The sequence below is a fragment of the Cynocephalus volans genome, chromosome 17 (genome assembly GCF_027409185.1).
Source record: "Cynocephalus volans isolate mCynVol1 chromosome 17, mCynVol1.pri, whole genome shotgun sequence".
Classification (NCBI taxonomy): domain Eukaryota; kingdom Metazoa; phylum Chordata; class Mammalia; order Dermoptera; family Cynocephalidae; genus Cynocephalus; species Cynocephalus volans.
Genome location: NC_084476.1, coordinates 6702040 through 6721733, shown reverse-complemented (window position 1 = coordinate 6721733; position 19694 = coordinate 6702040). Strand labels below are relative to the sequence as shown.

Here is a 19694-nt window from a genome sequence, read left to right as displayed (position 1 = left end):
CACTTTTCATTTTAAACCCTTGTCTTCCTTTACTTCCCTCAATATGAACACAGTTTGCTATGGCATGTGTATTCTCATTGCAGTGCCCTATTCCCAAATAAATATCATTATCTTAAAAAAAAAAAAAAGAAAGAGAGAAAAGAAATTGGGAGCTTCAAAAAAAGTTTTTTGTGGGGGCTGGAGAGTGGCTAGCCAGTGCATATTTCCTTAAAATCACACGTCTACACTGTGAGAGTTAGTTTAATTAAAACTAAACATACTGCACTGATCCATTTATCCAAGCACTGCAGATGACACCTTCTATTTATGTTTATACATATTCTAAAAAAAATCAGAGTGCTATTAAATTTTACTAATACGCATTATACAGATTTACCTTTAGCTGAGTGAGAATGCCAGTGTCAATCTATATAAAACATATTAATAAAAAAATTTTTTAAATACAGATAAACATAAATAGAAGATTTCCCGCTTGCATCCCTGTGGACCAGCTTGCACTCTCCCCAGGGTGCCAGCACCTTACCCTGGAGACTGCCCATTATTATCTGTAGAGAGGCAGGAGCCAGGCAAGTGTGAGGGTAGACTCTGGAGACTCTGCCTGTACTTGCTGAGTGGTCTCAGTCAGGAAAACCCAATTGGGAGTTGTATGGGAGAGGAATTTAAAAATACACTTTTGTTGTGATGCACCTGTAGAATGCTGGGTTATTTGCCACTGCTATTAGTCAACCTGATTAATACATAGCCATTTCTGTTATTGCTGTACAGTTATTACTACATTTATCCCTCAATGGTGGCCTCAGTTGGCAGATTAATTGTACTTTTTGAGGGTGTGTTGTTTTGTGACAGCGTTTTGTGTTTTTTTTTTTTTTTAAATGACCGGTAAGGGGATCTTAACCCTTGACTTGGTGTTGTCAGCACCACGCTCACCCAGTGAGCTAACGGGCCATCCCTATATGGGATCCGAACCTGTGGCCTTGGTGTTATCAGCACCGCACTCTCCCGAGTGAGCCACGGGCCGGCCCCGTGTTGTTTTTTTTAAAAGATGACCAGTAAGGGGATCTTAACCCTTGACCTGGCGTTGTCAGCACCACGCTCTCCCAAGTGAGCCACGGACCGGCCCTGGTTTCACAAATATTGACGGAGCTTCTCCTCTGTGCTAGCACTGTGTGAGACTCAGGGTGAGTCTATGGCAGTGAACATACAGACATGGTCCCTCTCTGGAGGATCTTGTTTTCTAATGGGCAAGTAAGACAAGCAAACAGTATTTTCGATGTAAAACACTGGCCCGTTAGCTCCATGAGCATCTGCCTATCTTGTAAGCCGTGGCATCCCTGGTCCAGGTGTTGAACACAGGGGGCAGGTAAGAAGACTGGAACTACAGCAGTGTGGAGGTGGACATCCTCAGGGAAGGATTCTTGAAGGAGGATGTCCAAGCTGAGACCTAAGACTTGAGCAGGATTTACCCTTGCAAAGGAAGCTGTGAGGAAAGGGGAATCTATTCCAGGCAGCAGGAGCAGCAGGTACCAAGGTCTAGAGGTGAGGGAAAGCCATGAGTATGGGAAGGGAGGAGGTGAGAGATGAGGCTGGAGGGGTAAGTAGAAGCCAGGTCACATTCCAGAATGCCAAGGAGCTTGGCCTGAGGCATTAATTAAAACCTGATAAGCCTGATAGCTGGTATTTCGCTGGTTAATTCTTCCTCCGATAAGAACCACAGGAGCGGGCTGGCCCGTGGCTCACTCGGGAGAGTGTGGTGCTGGGAACACCAAGGCCCCGGGTTCGGATCCCATATACGGATGGCCGGTTCGCTCACTGGCTGAGCGTGGTGCTCACAACACCAAGTCAAGGGTTAAGATCCCCTTACCGGTCATCTTTGAAAAAAAAAAAAAAAAAAAAAAGAACCACAGGAGCCATTGAGCTCATTCTCTTAGGGCTGAAACAGGGGCTGAGCACCTGGGAAAAGCCACTGCTCTCCAGCTCTGGAAGAACTTTTGCAGATGTGGACCCTAACCTGTGGGGACACAGCCCAGGGAAGCCCAATGGTCTCATTATTCTTGCTGCGTTTTAGGTTCCGCACCTGGGCCCCACTGGAGTGTCATTCGCCTTCTGGCTATTGCCTGTGCCTGCTCCTCCACTGTGATAATGAAGACCGGTAGCACCGCAGCACCCAGCCTTCGTGAGACGGCCTTGTCGCCATCACTGTCCAGTATCTTTTTTTTTTTAAAGATGACTGGTAAGGGGATCTTAACCCTTGACTTGGTGTTGCCAGCACCACGCCCTCTCCCAAGTGAGCCAACTGGCTGTCCCTATATAGAGGGATCCAAACCCATGGCCTTGGTGTTATCAGCACCACACTCTCCCAAGTGAGCCATGGGCCAGCCCCTACCATCCAGCATCTTTGATATTCCCTCTTTAGACCAGTCTTGCAGTTAGCTGCTCACTCACTGGCCCAGGTGAACAGGCCAGAGGATGTCTAAATTCAGTTTGGTAGCTGGGAAGTAAACCATAGTGTCACATAGGCAGCTTAAGTTATTTCAACTTCTTTAAAAATTTTCTCAAATTTTCCTTTAATTACTTTCCTCTTTTTTGTCTTGATCTAGCGCAAAGATTTTCCACAAAACACATTCAGTATGACACAGCAGTTAAGAGAACAAGCTTTGAAGTCAGGTAAAACTGAGTTTGACTCCTGGATCTGGTTGTCACTGGCTGTCTGGACTGGTTACTTGTCCCTCCAAGCCTGGTATTTCTCATCTGTGAAATGGGATGCTAGGTTCAGTGAGACAATGTATGTAAAGTGTTTAGTACAACATCTGGCACGTAGTAAGCATGGTAAGTGGGAGTCATTATTCAAGATTCAAAAAATGTTTATTGAGCACCAGCTATGAGCCGTGTGCTCAATAAGTAACTCTTAAGAGAGCCTGCTTCTGCAGGGTGGCTTTATCTGCTTTGCTTTTAAAGTACCATGAGGGAAACAACCTTGGGCCGGTAGCTTTTAAAGTGCTGTAGTGGATTGAATTATGTCCCCCCCAAACTCACTGAAGCTTGAATAGTGTCCCCCAAGTTTATGTAATAGAAACTTGGCCCCCACTGTGACTGTTAAGAGGGTGGGAAATCCTATTACGGTAATCGAAAGGTGGATCCTCAAAGGGGGGATTGGATTGCAGGACCATGCAGTAGTGAATAGATTAAAAACGGTGGTCAGGGGCATGGTTCTGAGGGCTTTAAAAGGGGAGTGCATGAGGAGATCTCTCTGCTCTCTCTGCTTCCACCACCTTGCAATGTGAGACCCCTGGGTCACTGTCACCACCACCAAGACCCTCACCAGCTGGTTTCCTGGACTTTGGACTTCCCAGCTTCCGAAACTGTAAGCAATAAATTTCGTTTGCTTTATAAAATACTCAGTTCCATGTATTTTGTTATAAGCAACTGAAACAGACTAATACAAGTGTGATCTGCACATCCTTGGGGGTCCCTGAGACCTAACTCAGGGACCTGCAAGGGTCAAAACTATTTTCGTAATAATACTAAAACATGATTTGCCTTTGTTACTGTGTTGTCATCTGCACTGATCGTGCAAAAGCAGTGGTGGGTAGAGAGCTGGCACGTTTGCACAAGTCAAGGCTGTGGCACCAAACCGCACTAGGAGCCATTGCATTCTTCACCGCCATGCTCTTGCAGAGAAATAACAGCCAGTTCTACTTAGGAACATCCTTGATGAAGCAGTAAAAATAATTTCATTAAATCTCAAGCCTTGAGGATATGCTTTTTCGGTATTTGGTGTAATAAGATGGTAAATGCAGAAAAGCCACTTCTGCTACATAAAGTACAATGGTGTGTCCAAGAAAAGCACATGTGTGGTCAAGTTGCCACCTGAACCAGTGCTTTTTTCATGGAGCACCATTTTTACCTGACAGATAAACTATGGTTATTTACACTGGGGCATGAGGGAGACATTTCAAAAGTGAATAAAGGAAGACTGTCATTTCAAGGAAAGCCACTGCTGGTATTTATTGTCAATGATAAAATTTGAAATTTCAAGCAAAAGTTAGAATTTGGGAAAACTCATATCAGTCACCATGAACTTGACCATTTCCCAATAGTTAAAGACTTTCCTGAGAGTGGTGGTGATATTAGCAAATGTGATTCTTAAGTATTGTAAAATTAAACTTATCAACATCTGGAAATCTGCATGAGTCAGTGAATCAATATTTTCTAAATGGCCAATGCATGATATTACAAAACCATGTCTGAGTCAAGAATCCATTGAAAGTGAAAGATAGAACAATGAATTTAACTAAACAGAGCAAGAAAAGTTTGTTGCTGTGGTTTCAGATTCAACATTGCTAGAAAGGAGCTAAATCTTGTCGAGTTTTGGTGCCATATCAAAAAATAGTATCTATTGGGCCGGCCCTGGCTCACTTGGGAGAGTGCGGTGCTGATAACACCAAGGCCATGGGTTCGGATCCCATATAGGGATGGCCCGTTGCTCACTGGGTGAGCGTGGTGCTGACAACACCAAGTCAAGGGTTAAGATCCCCTTACCGGTCATCTTTTAAAAAGAACAAACAAAAAAACCCCTCAAAAAACAACAAAAAAAATAGTATCTATAATTATCTGAAAAGGCTATTGAAATAATCCTCCCTTTCCAACAGCATATGCCACTTGGGGAAGAGTCCCTGGCCTGACCTACTCCATCTTCCCTTAGATTAAGACAGGTGAGCCTGTTAGAAATAGAAAGTCATGTATCTAAATGGAAGTTAGAAGTCTAAATAATACATGTGTGAACAGATGATGGCAACATAACTGACCAAGATCCCAGCAAAGGTGTCATTTCAAAATAGGTTATTTTTAATAGTCTGTGGTAAAATACACATAACGTGAAATTTGTTATTTTAACCACTTTAAAGTGTGCAATTCAGTGACCTTTAGTGCATTCACAATATTATGCAACCATCATCTCTATCTAATTGCAGACTGGTTTCACCATCCCAAAAGGAAACCCCATACCCTTTAAGCAATCACTGCCCTGTACCAGCTAGCTGCCAAAAAAAAAAAAAAAAAAAAAAAATCACTCCCCATCTCTCCTCTTTCCAGCCTCTAGCAAACACTACTTTATTGTCTCCATGGAATTGCCTATTTTATTTCTTTTTCTTTTTAAATTAATTTATTTTTATTTCTTTGGCATCTAGCGGTAGAGGGATCCAAACCTATGGCCTTGGTATTATAAGGCTGTGCTGTAACCAACTAAGCTAACCAGCCAGCCATGGATTTGCCTATTTTGGATCTTTCATATAAATGGAATCATACAATATGTGGTCTTAAGTGTCTGGTTTCTTTCCCTTAGCATACCATTTTTAAGGTTCATTCATGTTGTAGCATGTATCAGTGTTTTATTCCTTTTAATGACTGAATAATATTTCAGTACAGATATACCACATTCTGTTTATCCATTCATCAGCTGATGGACATTTGATTGTTCCAGACTTTGTCTATGTGAATAATGCTGCTATGAACATTTAAGTATAAGTTTTTGTTTGAGTATCTATTTTCAGTTCCTTTGGTTGTATATCTAAGAGCAGAATTGCTGGGTCATATGATAATTCTTTTTTTTTTCTAAAAGATGACCGGTAAGGGGATCCTAACCCTTGACTTGGTGTTGTCAGCACCACGCTCAGCCAGTGAACAACCGGCCATCCCTATATGGGATCTGAACCCGTGGCCTTGGTGTTATCAGCACCGCACTCTCCCGAGTGAGCCACGGGCCGGCCCCATATGATAATTCTATATTTAACTTTTTGGGAAACCGCTAAACTATTTTCGACAGCAGCTGTACCATTTAACATTCCCACCAGCAATGCATGAGTGTTCCAATATCCCCATGTCCTTGCCAACACTTGTTATTTTCCATTTTTTTTATTATAGCGATCCCAGTGGGTATGAAATTGTATCTCATTGTGGCTTTGATTTGTATTTCCCTGATGGTTAATGATTCCCAGCATCTTTTCATGAGCTCATTGGCCATTTGCATATCCTCTTTGGAGAAACATCTATTCAAGTCTTTGCCCATCTTTTTATTGGGTAGTTTGCCTTTTTGTTGTTGAGTTGTGAGTGTTCTTTATATATTCTAGATAATAAACCCTTATTAGACATATGGTTTGTCATCTCACTTTCTTGATAACAAGTTAGATTTTGAGATTTATTATTTCTCCAGGGCCCACACATCTGAGATACTGGCCACAGAGGGCACGACTTGATTACTAAATTGTCCTGCCGATGACCTTTCTTCATCCTACCTTTATCCTACCACCTCCACCTCACGTGTGAGCTCCATCAATTGGTATGGCTTCCTGGGGTTCCAAGTTCAGGAAGACTCTGAAGTGGTGCAGTGGAAGGAGAACCATGGTGCAGGTGCATCCTGCCATGGGCACCATGCCTTCCTGGTACTTGCCATCCTTGTTCTTTATTTGGGAACCTCCTTAGAGAGCTGCCTCTTCTTTCCTTCCCTAAACCCAATTCTTCACTCTTTTTCATCAGCCAAAGTTCCCAAGTTGTGGATCTTACCCTTCCTCTTCTTTATTCCCCAGTCTCTGCTCTTTCCCTCCATCACCTCTTCTCCCAGCATCTGGTGGAAAGTGGAAAGCAAAGTCATAAGAATGAGGTGTGGTTTGAAGAGAAGGTGGCAGGGTTCGCTGCCCTGTACCCCTGTGTCACTGAGCTCCTTGGAGGAGACTTTGCTTTTAGCCTGTGTGTGCCAGTTGCTGAGATTCAGATGTTGCTTCCATGGTGTGCGCTCCGAGGTCTGTGCTGGTTCAGGCCAGAGTCTTGTATTTTTAGCTCCGGGCTTCCATTCTTTTTTTTTTTTTTTTTTGTCGTTTTTTCGTGACCGGCACTCAGCCAGTGAGTGCACCGGTCAGTCCTATATAGGATCCGAACCTGCGGCGGGAGCGTGGCCGCGCTGCCAGCGCAGCACTCTACCAAGTGCGCCACGGGCTCGGCCCCGGGCTTCCATTCTTACTGGAATGCACATTCCCTCAGAGGGGGCCACATTTCCAATGGCCACCAGCCAGCCTGTGGTCCCCTCCTAGTGCCCAGGCTCTCCCATCTCCAGGCCTTTGTTCAAGTTGGTCCCTCCATCTGGAATGTTCTTCCCAGGCTCCTCTGACTAAACTCTGCTCTTCCTCTATTGCCTGGTATCAGAAGCAACTGCACCAAGAAGCCTCCCTCAGTCTCCCCAGCTGGAATCCATTTCCTACAGGAACAGTGTTCATTTCTCCCCTGAGTTAAGATGACCACACTTTCTAAACTGAACCAGGAGTCTCATCGACACAATTGCACCATGGAGAACAGGTGCAGAGAATCCGGAAGCAGGTCCGGGACCCCAGGACACATGATGATGGCACAAGTTGGAGCCTCACAGTCCTGGATCGTATTGGGATTTAGCCGTGACATCTCCCCCACTGTCCTACAGTTCTGGGGCAGAAGGAAACCCTAGACCAGGGAAGAGCCAGGTCCTAAGACATTCAGACCCATCTCAGGCCTGTGCCTGGCAGGCAGTGAGAGCTCAATAAATCAGTTTTTACTGTTGACATTTTGTTATGTTTTTAATGCCTTTCAACTTGGGAGTTTCTTGAGGGTAGGGATCTTTTTCTCATCTTGTCACTTCTGAGTACTCTGATAGGCCTTGCCATAATAGTTCTCAGGAAACATCTTTTGCAGTTAGATGGAATGTTTTCATTAACAGGAGAAGCGGAGGTTTTGATAAGGCTTAGGGTGGGGAGAGCAAGAGGTCCTAAGAACCTGGAAGATTATCCAAGAATAATCTGCCAACAGATCTTCCCCTCCCTGGACACAGAGTCTGCTCCTTCAGTCAAGAGGCGGGAGTGTTTACCTCCGCTCCCCTGGAGTCTGAGCTAGCCCTGTGACTTACTTTACTAATGGAATGCAGTTGGTCAGCTTCTTCTTTCCCACCTTGGAACCCGGCTGCTATGCTATAAGGAAGCCCAGACAATTTTGCTGGAGGGAGAGGCCATGTGGGGAATCCTGGAGAACAAGACACCCTGTGGAGGAGAATGTTGACTGCGGCTGCGCGAGGGACCGTAATCAACACCGGCGAGAATAGAAGACCCACGCAACAGCCCAGCAACTCATGAGAAATAACACACTGTTGTTGTTTCAAGCCACTGAGTCTGGCTGGGGGCTGCTTGTTGCTCAGCAATTAATGACTGACAATAGGCTCTGTCAGATGTGTCTGAGAGTAGGAAGAAAGGACAGTAACAACAAACGTGCTGAATGCCCGCTGGATGCCAGTTGTGCTGACAGCCTGTGCACATAATCCTGTCCAATTTTCACAACAAACCTCTTCCCCAATTGTCAGAGGCTCAGAGAATTATGGCCACTTGTCTAAAGACACAGCGAGTGAGGATAGAGACAGAATTCAACTCAGGTCTTTCTGACCCCAAATCCTGAATTCTTAACCATGGCTCCACTCTGGGGGCAAGCACAGGAGGGAAGGCTCTGACCTGCTTCTGGGGTCAGTTGGGACAAGGCCCCACTGAGGAGCCCGAGGTGAGCTGGCTGGGCCTCTGCTCACTGTAGAGTTAGCAGATGGTATGCATGGCTGTGTTGTGGATATTGACTTGAAGAAATGAGCCAAATACTTGCAGCAAGGATTTATTGAGCCAGTATGATGATTGCAACCAGGGAGACACATAGATCAGGTATCCCTGAAAATGTGTTACAAAGAAGGTCAGTAGAGCTTAATGTTTTACAATCACAAGAATGGGGGAGGGTCAAGAGAGAGAGAAAGACAGCCCTGCCTAATTACTTCATCAGGTTTTCTATTGGTTGTACATGACATGTAGATTTCGGATTGTTACTAGGTTACATCCTACATGCAAGGATCTAAGGTAAGGGTAAGAAGAAGTATTCTAGATTACTTTATGGCTTTCTGGCACCATTGTGGCTGCTTCTAAGTAAAACGATAACATTTCTCAGGACAAGTGGGCATGACTACTGACTTATCCCAGATCTCCCGAGGTACTATAATTTAGCTGACCTGGTCAGAGCAGATTCTTTTGGTTATCACGGACAACACTCAGGCTCTGTGGCTGGAGGGAGGCTTGGCCTTGAAGCCAGACAGTGTCTACGTGAGAGGCCTCCGGGACTGCTGTGCCAGGCACTTTAAAGGATGGCTCCAGGTCTGTGTTCAGTGTCCTGTGGTCCCTACAGTGGGACATTGATTTGTTCGAGCTTTTCTGCGGTCTGGATGACCAGAAAGGCTCTCTTAACCATAGTAGTACCACACAGCATCTGGCAGCTGGGTGGTGGTGGGTGAAGGTCCTGAAGCCTCAGTTTATTGATCTGTAAAATGGGGTAATAATAGATTCTAACTCACAGAGTCATGGTGAAGAGGCTGTAATATACAGAAAGTGGGTGCCAGAATGACAAATCCTCAAGTGTGCATTTTCTCTTTCAGACCTCTTTCTTTTCCAGCTCTGTCACCACCTCTCTGTGTGAACTTGAGCAAGTTACTAAACCTGGGTTTTAATTTTCTCACCTGAAAGTGTTCAATAAATGGTAACTATGATTTATGGAGAGATGAAAGAAGCCCAAAAAGTCTTAGACTATCAAGGCAATGGAGTGTTTATTTCACTTTATTTTATTTTTTATTTTGGCTGGAGGCAATGGAGTGTTTAAAGTAAGCTCTCCTGGCTTCCCTCCTGAGACCAGAGCTGGACACCTCACCAGCAGAGGCCAAATTCCTTCCCTAAGTCTCAAGTGTTTCTCTCCCTTCATTTCTTTCTTCTTTCCTTCAATAACCTCTCATTAACACCTACTGTGTGCCATAGATGGCATGCCAGGTGCTAGGGAATTAAAAACACGAATAATTCAGTGACTGTTTAGATGAGCTCCTAGTCTTGTAAGGGACACAGACATACATAGAAATGACGGCCACGCAAGAACTAGGACTATGATGGCAGAAAAGTTGGAGTGTGCCAGTAAATACAAACCTGGCAACTCTGAGGGTGTCCTGGGTGGTCAGGGACACTTCACAGTGGAGGTACCTGGGAGCTGAGCCACTTCCTGAGCTAGGAAGGGACAGTCACCTGTGACAATGGGGTTGGAGAAGAAGAAACTGGAGCAACGGGAAGAGAAAGAAGAGAGAACATAAGAGGAGACAACTTTCTAGATAAGTTAAAAAAGAAAAAAAAAAAAAGACTTGAATGTGATCAATGACAGGCTTTCCATATTCCACATGAAATTAGTGCAAAGGAGATACATATCTAGCCATAATGTGGTTTTATTTATTTATTTATTTAAAAGATGACCGGTAAGGGTATCTCAACCCTTGACTTGGTGTTGTCAGCACCACGCTCAGCCAGTGAGAGAACCGGCCATCCCTATACGGGATCTGGACCCGTGGCCTTGGTGTTATCAGCACCACACTCTCCCAAGTGAGCCACGGGCCGGCCCGATAATGTGGTTTTAAAAAGGAGATCATGGACAAAGAAATACGTTTATAAGCATTATACAAAAACATTAAATTTCAGTGTAACAAAAGACAATGGGACTGATGGGTTACTTCAGTTGGTTAGATCATGGTACTGATAACACCAAGGTCAAGGGGACCCCTTACCGGCCAACTGCCAAAAAAAAAGACAACGATGACATTTTGGGAAAAATAAAATTATATGTACATAAAGTTTCTATTAGGCTATGAGGGGTAGTTGAAACTCCCCCTCTGACTCAGGTTGGGGGTCTGAAGAGATTTCTCTACCCACAGCAGAGTTGCAAGTTTCCTACTATTTATATTTTTCTTATTTTTGTTTTTTGTAGTTTCTTAATATTTAAAAGGAAAAACAAAACAAAACAAAAAACAAACACTTGCTCATTAGTTCATGCCAACTCTCCCTGGCTTTGCCCGGTGTGGTCCACTCATTCCTTACTTTCAATATTCCAGCTCTGTTTGGTTGCTGTTGCCTTTACACTAACTTTGATGATATGAAAATCCCCTTGAATGTCCCCACTGTGTGGCAGGCAGGGTAAGTGACCCCAGGAGCCTTGGTCCAACCCTCATGCTCTGCTCTCTTCTCCCTCCTTCCTACCTCTGTCATTTGTGGGTCCTGAGTTCTGGGGAGAGCTTAGATGGGCACCTTCAGAGGCCTGGGAAATCCCAGGTGCCAGCCTTTGCCGATAGCCATAGACCACAAACCACTGCCCCGGCAAGTTAGCCTTGCTCCCCCTGGGAAAGGTTCGGGCTTCAAAGACTAGCACTGCTGGGTTCCAATCCTGGCTCTACCACCCATGTCATTTGTGACCTTGCCTTAGTTCCCTTAAATTTTTTTGTGTGTGTGGGTGGCTGGCTGGTACAGGGATCAAACCCTTGACCTTGGTGTTATCGGCACCACTGCTCTAATCAACGGAGCTAACTGGCCAGCCCAGGTCACTTAGCTTCTGACCTCAATTTCCTTTTCCATAAAGTGGGAATAATAACTGTCTCACAAGTATTAGTTTTCTTTTGTAAAGTGCTTGGCAGCATGCCTGGTCCAGAAAAGGAGCTCAGTAAACAGCAGCTATCATTAGTGTTGGTGTTGTCTTCCCAGAGAGAGTATAGAAATAAAAGAATTTCCTGAACTCTGGATGCAGTTTGGGTGCAGCCTGGTCCTTGAGTTTTTGGGGCAAGTGAGGGAAGTATCTGCTGCTATTTAAATCCCAGGGACCCAGGAGCTTTGCTGTCCCCAGAGGGCATCACGCCGCTTCCAGATCTGCCAGGTAAGAAGAGCGCTTGTTGACTTGACTACAGATCTGCACTGGCCACAAGTGGCTACCGGGCACTTGAAACATGGCCAGTCCTGAATGAATGTGTGGTAGAGTGTAAAATACACACTGGATTCAAAGACATCATATGACCAAAAAGAATATAAACGATCTTACAATTTTTAAAAATGGACTACATGTTGCAATGGTAATATTTTTGATACAGTGGGTTAAATAAAATATATCATTGAAATTAATTTGACCTCTTTTTACTTTTTTAATGTGGCCACCAGAACATTTGTAATGACCTGTGTGACCCGTTGTATTCTTATTGGATGGCTTAGGAAGCTTGGGTGTTAGCAGAAGCTTTGACCTGAGGCAAGTAATTTAAACTTCTGATTCTCTATTTTCTTGACCTTAAACGGAAGGCATTAGACACACCAAATGAGTTTTTTTCTTTAGCACTGTTGGATGCTTTGTCACCACAGTGGTGACAGTGGTAGAATGAAGGCTCCATTTCCAGGCTGGCTGGGGTTTGGAGGCTTTACTGTGGGTGCTTCTTTGGCTGCTGTTGCTAACTAGCTGTGTGGTCAGTGTGGTCTGGAGCCATGTCTTTAACTTCAGTCTGCCAGGTGTCCACTTTTCCATCACCATGTAGTGAGTGACTAATTTGTGCCCGGCTCTCTTCTCTGCCTGGGGATCCAAACTGCAGACAGACCACTGTTATCCCCACCGAATTTTCACAGGTGGAAACTCCAAGGTACCAAAAGGCTGGCTCTGCTGGTTGGAAGCTGAACCAGAACTAAAACCTTGGGATATGAGTTTGAATTTGTTTTAACGACTGTAGTAGACCTTGTCTGCCTGGTCCAACGCCATGGCCCCAGAGCCTGCATGAAAAATGCGAGAGCAGGTGCTTGATGAATGAATGAATTAACTTTGATTCCCAGGGCTTTCCTCTGTGTTCAGCACCTTACAGGCACAATTGCATGTCATCCTCACTAGGCCTGTGAAGTAGGAAGTGGCCGAGCTGGATCAGAAGCCAGGTCTCCCCCCTCAGCCTGCCATTTAACCCTGACCTAGCTGTGCTGCCTTCAGCAAGTCTCCAAGGTTGTACTATTTCCCTGTTGCTGTTGTAACAAATTGCCACAAATTTAGTGGCTTAATACAACACAACTTTATTATCTTACAGTTTTGGGTGTCAGAGGGCTAAAATGGGTCAGCAGGGCTCGCTCCCTTCTGGACGCTCTACGGGGGAAGCCATTCCTCCCTGTTTCCAGCTTCCAGAGGCCGCCAGCACTCCCGGCTGGAGGTCCTGCATCACTCCCTCATTCACAATGACGACTCGTATCTTTCTCTGATTCTGACCTCCTGCTTCCATCTTATAAGGACCCTTGTGATTCCACTGGGCTCACCCAAATAATCCAGGATAATCTTCCCATCTCAAGATCCTCTTAATCGCATCTGCCAAGTCCCTTTTGTCTTGTAAGGTAACATATTCACAGGTTTCAGAGATTAGGACTTGGACATCTTTGGGGGTTGGGGGAGGGGCATTCTGCCTACCACCAAGTGTGCTTTTTTTCTCCAGCAAATGGGAATAATAGTAATATCTATCTGTGTGTGGGCATGTGGTGAGGATTAAATGAGTGATCTACAGCGAGTCTTCACCACACATGGCTGGCACATGGTGAGTGCTCAATGAACTGTGCTGAGGCTGGGCTTACTCACGTGGATGAGTAAGGCCACACATGTGGGCTTACCTGTTATGTGGATGAGGCAGGATTGATGGCCGTCAGGATTGATGGGTTTAAGGTCAAAGAACAAGGTGAGAAATGAAGATTAGGATGAGATCCTCCCTGTCTTGTGGAGAAAAGGAATGAGGACATTGGCAGGGAGGTATTACAGATTTGATTATTTTAAAGAGAGGGTAGGGGCTGGCCCGTGGCTCACTCGGGAGAGTGTGGTGCTGATAACACCAGGGCCACAGGTTCGGATCCCATATAGGGATGGCTGGTTAGCTCACTTGGGAGAGCGTGGTGCTGACAACACCAAGTCAAGGGTTAGGATCCCCTTACTGGTCATCTTTAAAAAAAAATAAAAATAAAAATAGAGGATAAATGACTATGAACAGAATGTAAGACATTCAGAAAAGTATAAAGAAGGCTATAAAATTACCCAGAATCCCACTACCCATGTACTGAATTTCATGAGTCTGGCTTCTGGAGTCCATTTCCTCCTAGGTCTAGCTGTGTGGCTTTAGACAAGTTACTTAACCTCTCAGATGGCCCTTCTCTCACTTGTGGATTGAAACAATAATATCCGCCCCAGGGTTGAAATTAAAGGAGACAAACAGAGCAAAACTCTTTAACACAAGGGTGGCCTGCAGCTGGAGCTTAGCGAAAGATGCCCGGAAGAGAGGGGCAGGACGATTTGGATGCCAGGCCCCAGCTACTTTTTTTTCTGTCATTGCTTTTTAATATTGTTTTACTACTTGCCAAGGTGTCTAGAATAAAAAGCCAGAACCCTTCTTAGCTCTCCCAACCTTGCACCACAGAGGTAACGGAGGGGAAAGTGCATTCTCCCAGACCTTTTGTCCTGTATCCACACAAATACAGAAACACTCAAGAGGATTGGTTTATTATTTTTCATTTTATAAAAATAGGATAGAGTATCTATGTCGTGCAACAATCTTGCTTTTGAGGTGAACAATGTATTATTTCTGCTTCCTTTCCGTGCATATATCATAGACATATTTTAACAAAATCCGGGCTCCCAGTCTGTCAGGAAGCGCTACAGTTCTGCAGGGGGAGGGGGCGGAGATCCAGGCGCTCTCTCCCTCCCCCTCAACCCTCCCTCTCCCCGGGCGTCACCCACCCCGGCCCCCTCCATCCCTGCCCCCTTCTCTCCCGCCACTTCCCTCTCCCCTTATCAACCCCCTCCCCCGGGCCCCCACACCTCCACTCCCCCTTCTCGCCCCACCCCCTCCCCTCCTCAGGCCCCCTCCCCCGCCCCTTCTCGCCCCCGCCCCCTGCCCCGGACCGGCCCCCCTCCCCTCGTACCCCCTTCCCGTTCCGTCTCGGGCGGGGCCCTCCTCCTTTCCCGCCCCTCCCCCTCCCCCTCCGAGACCCCCGCCCCCTCAGGCCCTCGGGCCGCTCCCCGGCGGCGCGGCAGGGGGCGCTGCGCGGGCCGAGGCTGCGGGCGGCGACGGCGGCGGCGGGAGGAGGCGGCCGAGGAGGCGGGGGCGGCGGCAGGCGGGGGGCGGGGAGCCGAGCGCGAGAGGGAGGCGGGCGGCGAGACACAGGCTCCGAGGCTCGAGCGAGCGACGAGCGACGAGCGAGCCCGGGAGGGAGGGAGCGAGCGAGCGAGCAGCCCGCGCCGCCGCCGCCGCCACCTCGCAATCCGCCGCCATCCCGCCGCCGCCGCGCCCTCCCGCCGCCCGACCGCCATCGCCCGGCCCAGTCGCGCCCGCGGAACCAGACCAGGTGGGCCGGGGGGCCGCGGGGCGGCGGGGCCGGCCCGGGGCGGCGGGATGGCGGCGGCGCTAAGATGGAGGCGCCGAGGCGAGGGGCCCGGCCCGGCTTTGTCTGCGCGGCTGCGGCCCGACATCGCGAGCCCCGCGGCCCGGCCTTTGTCCGCGAGCGCGGCCGGGCTCGGCCCCCGCCGCCGCCGCCGCCGCCGCCTCCGGGCCGGGCGGGCTCGGGCTGCGGGGCTACGGGGCGCGGCCTGGCGGGGCGGCCGGGGCTGCGGGGGGAGGCCGGGGCTGCGGGGCGCGGCCTGGCGGGGCGGCCTGGGGGCGGCGGGGCGCGCTCGCCATTGTTGTGGCGGCGCCGCGCGGCCTCGGGCTCGGGCGGCGGGCGGGGTCCCCCGGGGGCCGCGGCCGGGCCTGGGTGCAGCGCGGAGCCGGGGGCGCGCGTCGGGGCGGGTCTCGGCCGCGGAGCTCGGCCCCGGGCTGAAGAGACGGTGGCGGGGAGCGCTCTGGGGGCGCCTTTCCTCGCCCAGGTCCCGGAGGCCCCGAGAAGGCCTCCGTGGTCTCCGCGCACCACGGACCGTGTCCCCGCTCCCCCCACCGCCTACCTGGCTGGCTTTAAAAGAACAGCTCCTCTCGAGGTGGGGTCCCGCGGTCGGGGGTCGGCCCCCTCCGCGGGGCTCGGGCGGGTCCCCGAGCGGCGCTGAAGTTGGGGGTCCGGGGCTGCTGCCTTCCAACCGGGCGGGGAGGGGAGCACCGCCCCCGACGGCCTCGGCCTGAGTGCGGGGACAGGGGGCTGCTTTGCAAACACTTAATGCTCCATTGCTAAAAATGTTTAATAATAAACAGGATGTCGCTACTCGGGGCCTGCCAGATGGTGGTTTTTCTTTCTTTCTTTCTTTTTTTTTTCCTTCCCTCGCTTGTAAGAGACACCGCACTGTTGAGATTGTGGGGCTCTAAAGAGTGGATTTGCCACCTGCAATTGGAAGGCGTTTTTTCTTTTCATTTCTCCTCTTCCTAAGTATCGTGGGAGGTCGGGGCCCACCTTTAGGCAAGAAGAGGAGGTGTTTTTCGAGGCAATGGTGAGCTTGAAGGAAGTGGGAGAAGGGGGGCTGGGGACGCTCTGTGGAGTGTGTCATTTGCTAAATGGCTGCCTGGGTGAAGTCTTTAATAAAGCCCTTGGTTTACAGGACTGTTAAACTTTCCCTAAGATTTTTTTTTTTTTTCTTAAAGGTTTAGTGTGCATTTGATGTGGGTTTGTACGTTGTCATCCAGTTTGGTTTTTGTAACCGTTCGTCTAAAGTCTTAGCATGGTTTCCCCGAAGCCAACTGCATCCGTGCAGCCAAGTGTGTGCATAGCGCTGTCGTGTGAGTGGGACTGGGGAGGCCCACGTTTCAGGGTGCAAATGCCGCTTTTGTCCCCTCTAAACTGAGCAACTCTGGGGCTCTCTTGAGTTGACACCGACATAAATAGGGACATTGTACCCTCCACCTTGAAGCGTTGGGAAGATGGTAGAGGGACTGGCATGCAGTTGGTGCTCAATAGTTGTTACTCCTATGTCTGCTTGTGTAACTGCTGTTAATTCCCAGGGCAGGCGTTAGCCACTTGGGGTGCCACCCACAGAACTGAGCTGTGCCTGTGGACCACAGGTGCTGGCTGGCTGAAGGCATGGACAAGGGAGAAGGAATTCAAGGCACAAAACATTATTGCACTCTTATTCAGTGCTAGGCCTTGGTGGGGAGACAAGGCTGGGAAAGAGTGGTGGTCGGAGCCCTCAAGAGCTTGATAGAACAGGACTGTGTGGTAATAGATCCCTGTCTTTGAACCCAGGGCGCCTGCCCCTTTGGAGCTGGGATTAAGGCAGGGCAAGAACAGTACGATGTACTCAGGACAACAAGCAGAGGCCCAGAGAGTCCTGCCTTCTGAGGATAACTGCTTTCCTTTGGGATTGGCAGATAATCATTTGGGGAGCCTTTACTTGTTCAGGTAAATGTGTCTCTTGGAGTCTGAGGAGCCGGGTTCTGGTCCTCACTGGGTTACCTCTAAGCCTCAGCTCCTGTATCTGTAAAATGGGAATAATTATTGTCTGTCTTGGGTATCTGTTGGGGCTCTTGGGAACCTCACATAAGATTATTAGCAAAATGTTTCCATCAGTAGGAAGATAATGAAATCGTGTGTTGTTTTTGTTGGTTACCTATCTCTCTGGTTCCTTTCTCTTAATTCCTGACCTTTTTCTTCTGTTTTCTTGGTTGATGGCATTGTGATCTCCCCACCCCAGATTCTGTGTCTAGCAAATTTTTTGATGTCGTGACTATCACCCAACTGCCTGGAAGCATCAGATTGCCTTAGAAGATCTAGGGAGCTCAGCCAAACCTGGGTGTCTTCTGTTTATTGGAGACCATGGAAGGACTGAGGTTAATAAAGGGGGAGGCTGACCCCAGTCTTGGCCACAGGTGAGGACTGAGACCCTAGTTGCCTGTTGCCCAGACCTGTAACTTCTTGGTAAGTGGCCCTGGAGACATTCTGCTGGACATAGCGGTTCTGCAGTCTGGTGGGGAATTTGTTTTGGTTCATTTTGGAATTCCCACAACTATCTTGGTGGTGGTTTTGTTTTTTAAATCTTTTGTGGAACCTCCTCTACGCCTCCTGGCTGTGGCACCTAGATGTTTTAACAGGGTCATGTCGTCCTTTCATTTTTTCTCTCTTCCCACCTCTTGGCCCATCCTTTCAACCTGACTTCACTTGGGTCCAGTCTGGCTCTGGGCTATTTGTTAGCTGGTTTCATAGGGAAGGAGACAGTTGGCTGCCCCCCCACCAAGATTTTTGATTACCTGTGAATATTAGTTATCCATGGCCCAGTAATACTGACTGCACAGTCCTTGTCTCAGTCCATCCTGGGGGCCTCCCATCTCCTACATTGCTGGGGGCCCTCTCCAGTCTCCATTGGGCCCACAAAGGTAAAAAGAGCCTGGGGAAGAGCCAGAAAACCTTGGGAGAGTGGAATTTCAGGAATGGCAAGTCAGAAGTGATTCCAGCATGGGTCTAGTTGTTTGGGGCTTGGCTGAGGGATTCTTGTTATGCCTTTTGGCGTAACCTCACCTCTTCACCACCCCCATCCTCTTTTGAATTTCAGTTCTCTTTTTTTCTGAAGCATTATTTTATTGTATTTCCAAATTTTTTTTTTCGCCTTGCACAAAGTACTGACTCATGTTGCTAATGGCTGTATGCTGGTTATATGTCTCATTCTACAATTCAAGATTGATCCTTTCTCTTTTGATTTCTATTTCAAACCGGAATAGGCTAGGTGGGCCAGTGCATGTATTTCTCAATTTGGTAATGAGGCTTCTGTACTGTCCAATGTACAGATCTTCGTATGGGCAGGTAGGTATCAATTAGGACCTGTCCTAGGTTTAAAAATAATGTGTTTCCCCCTGAAAAATAAAATTTCCAGCAGACATCTGTTGGGTTTTGTGCTCTGAATATTTTTGGTTTTTAAATAAATTTTGCGTGGAAAGGCATGTCTAAATAGACTTATCTTCTTTTTAAATCATAACTCAGTTTCTTTGTAAGATTCTTCCTGGGATTTGTGTAGCCTCAGAAAACCTTTAGTCTGTCATTTGGACAAAGAAAGAAAGGCACTGCCTGTGGTGCTGCAGATGGGAGAGGGAGAGGTGGCAGATGATGAGCTTTCTGGTGAGGTAAAATTGTTTATGACAAGCTTAAGGTTTAAGGGTGCCATTTAGACTGGGCCTCCTCACCTGGGAGCTCGCAGACCTGGGCCTTGCCATGGGTGATGTCACTGTTTATAGCTGTGGGTGGCACCTGGGAATTCTCTTTGCTCTGGGAGGGAGGTTTGCCTTGGTGACTTGAGCTGGAGTCTTGGTTGAGCTTGTTCTCAACTGTACTTGTCAATGTTCCCCGTGACCTGAGAAACATTCTTCTCCTGAGCCAAAGGCTTGGTGGTGCCTGAAAGATGCTGGCAGTGCTGCTGGTTTGTGAAGCTGTGCTTGCAGCTGGAGGTGTCTGTGGGCAAGATGAAGTGTATCTCAAGTTGTTGGTGGTTTTTCACATTATCCTACATTACTTCCTTCCGTTCCTACCTCTGCAGCCAGTTTTGTAGCTCCAGTCTGTGTCCTTTCTTCCTCCTTTCCAAGAAAATCAGCAGCCTTTTCCTCTTCGGTGTTGTAGAAGCAGTATTTATTGCATTTTTAATTCACGTGTCATGCAACAGATACTCTTTGAGCATCTGTTATTTGCCAGCCATTGTACAAGGCTCTTTAAATACATTTTTCCCCATTGATAAAAGTAATCTTTCACTGAAAAAAAAATTGGAAAGTACTAAAAAGAATATGAAAATAAAAATACAAATCACCTGTAACCTCACCATCCAGAGAACTACAGTAAAGATTCTGGTGTGTTTCTTTCCTTCGATTATGTGTTTGTGTTTTTAAAATAGGAACAATACTATATATATAG

General features: G+C 47.6%; 1 protein-coding gene across 11 annotated transcripts in view; it reads left to right on the top strand.

Annotated features, from left to right (window-relative positions):
• Positions 1–15030: 15030 nt before the first annotated feature.
• Positions 15031–19694, top strand: part of PRRC2B (proline rich coiled-coil 2B) — an 87084-nt gene continuing 82420 nt past the window's right edge. For 10 of the 11 annotated variants that reach the window (XM_063081932.1, XM_063081933.1, XM_063081931.1 and 7 more), the window contains exon 1: positions 15031–15233. The gene's annotated coding sequence lies outside the window, so the exon portion shown is untranslated. Of the gene's footprint in view, positions 15234–16258; positions 16300–19694 lie in introns of those variants that run through there. The other variant, XM_063081929.1, reaches the window with a different exon arrangement.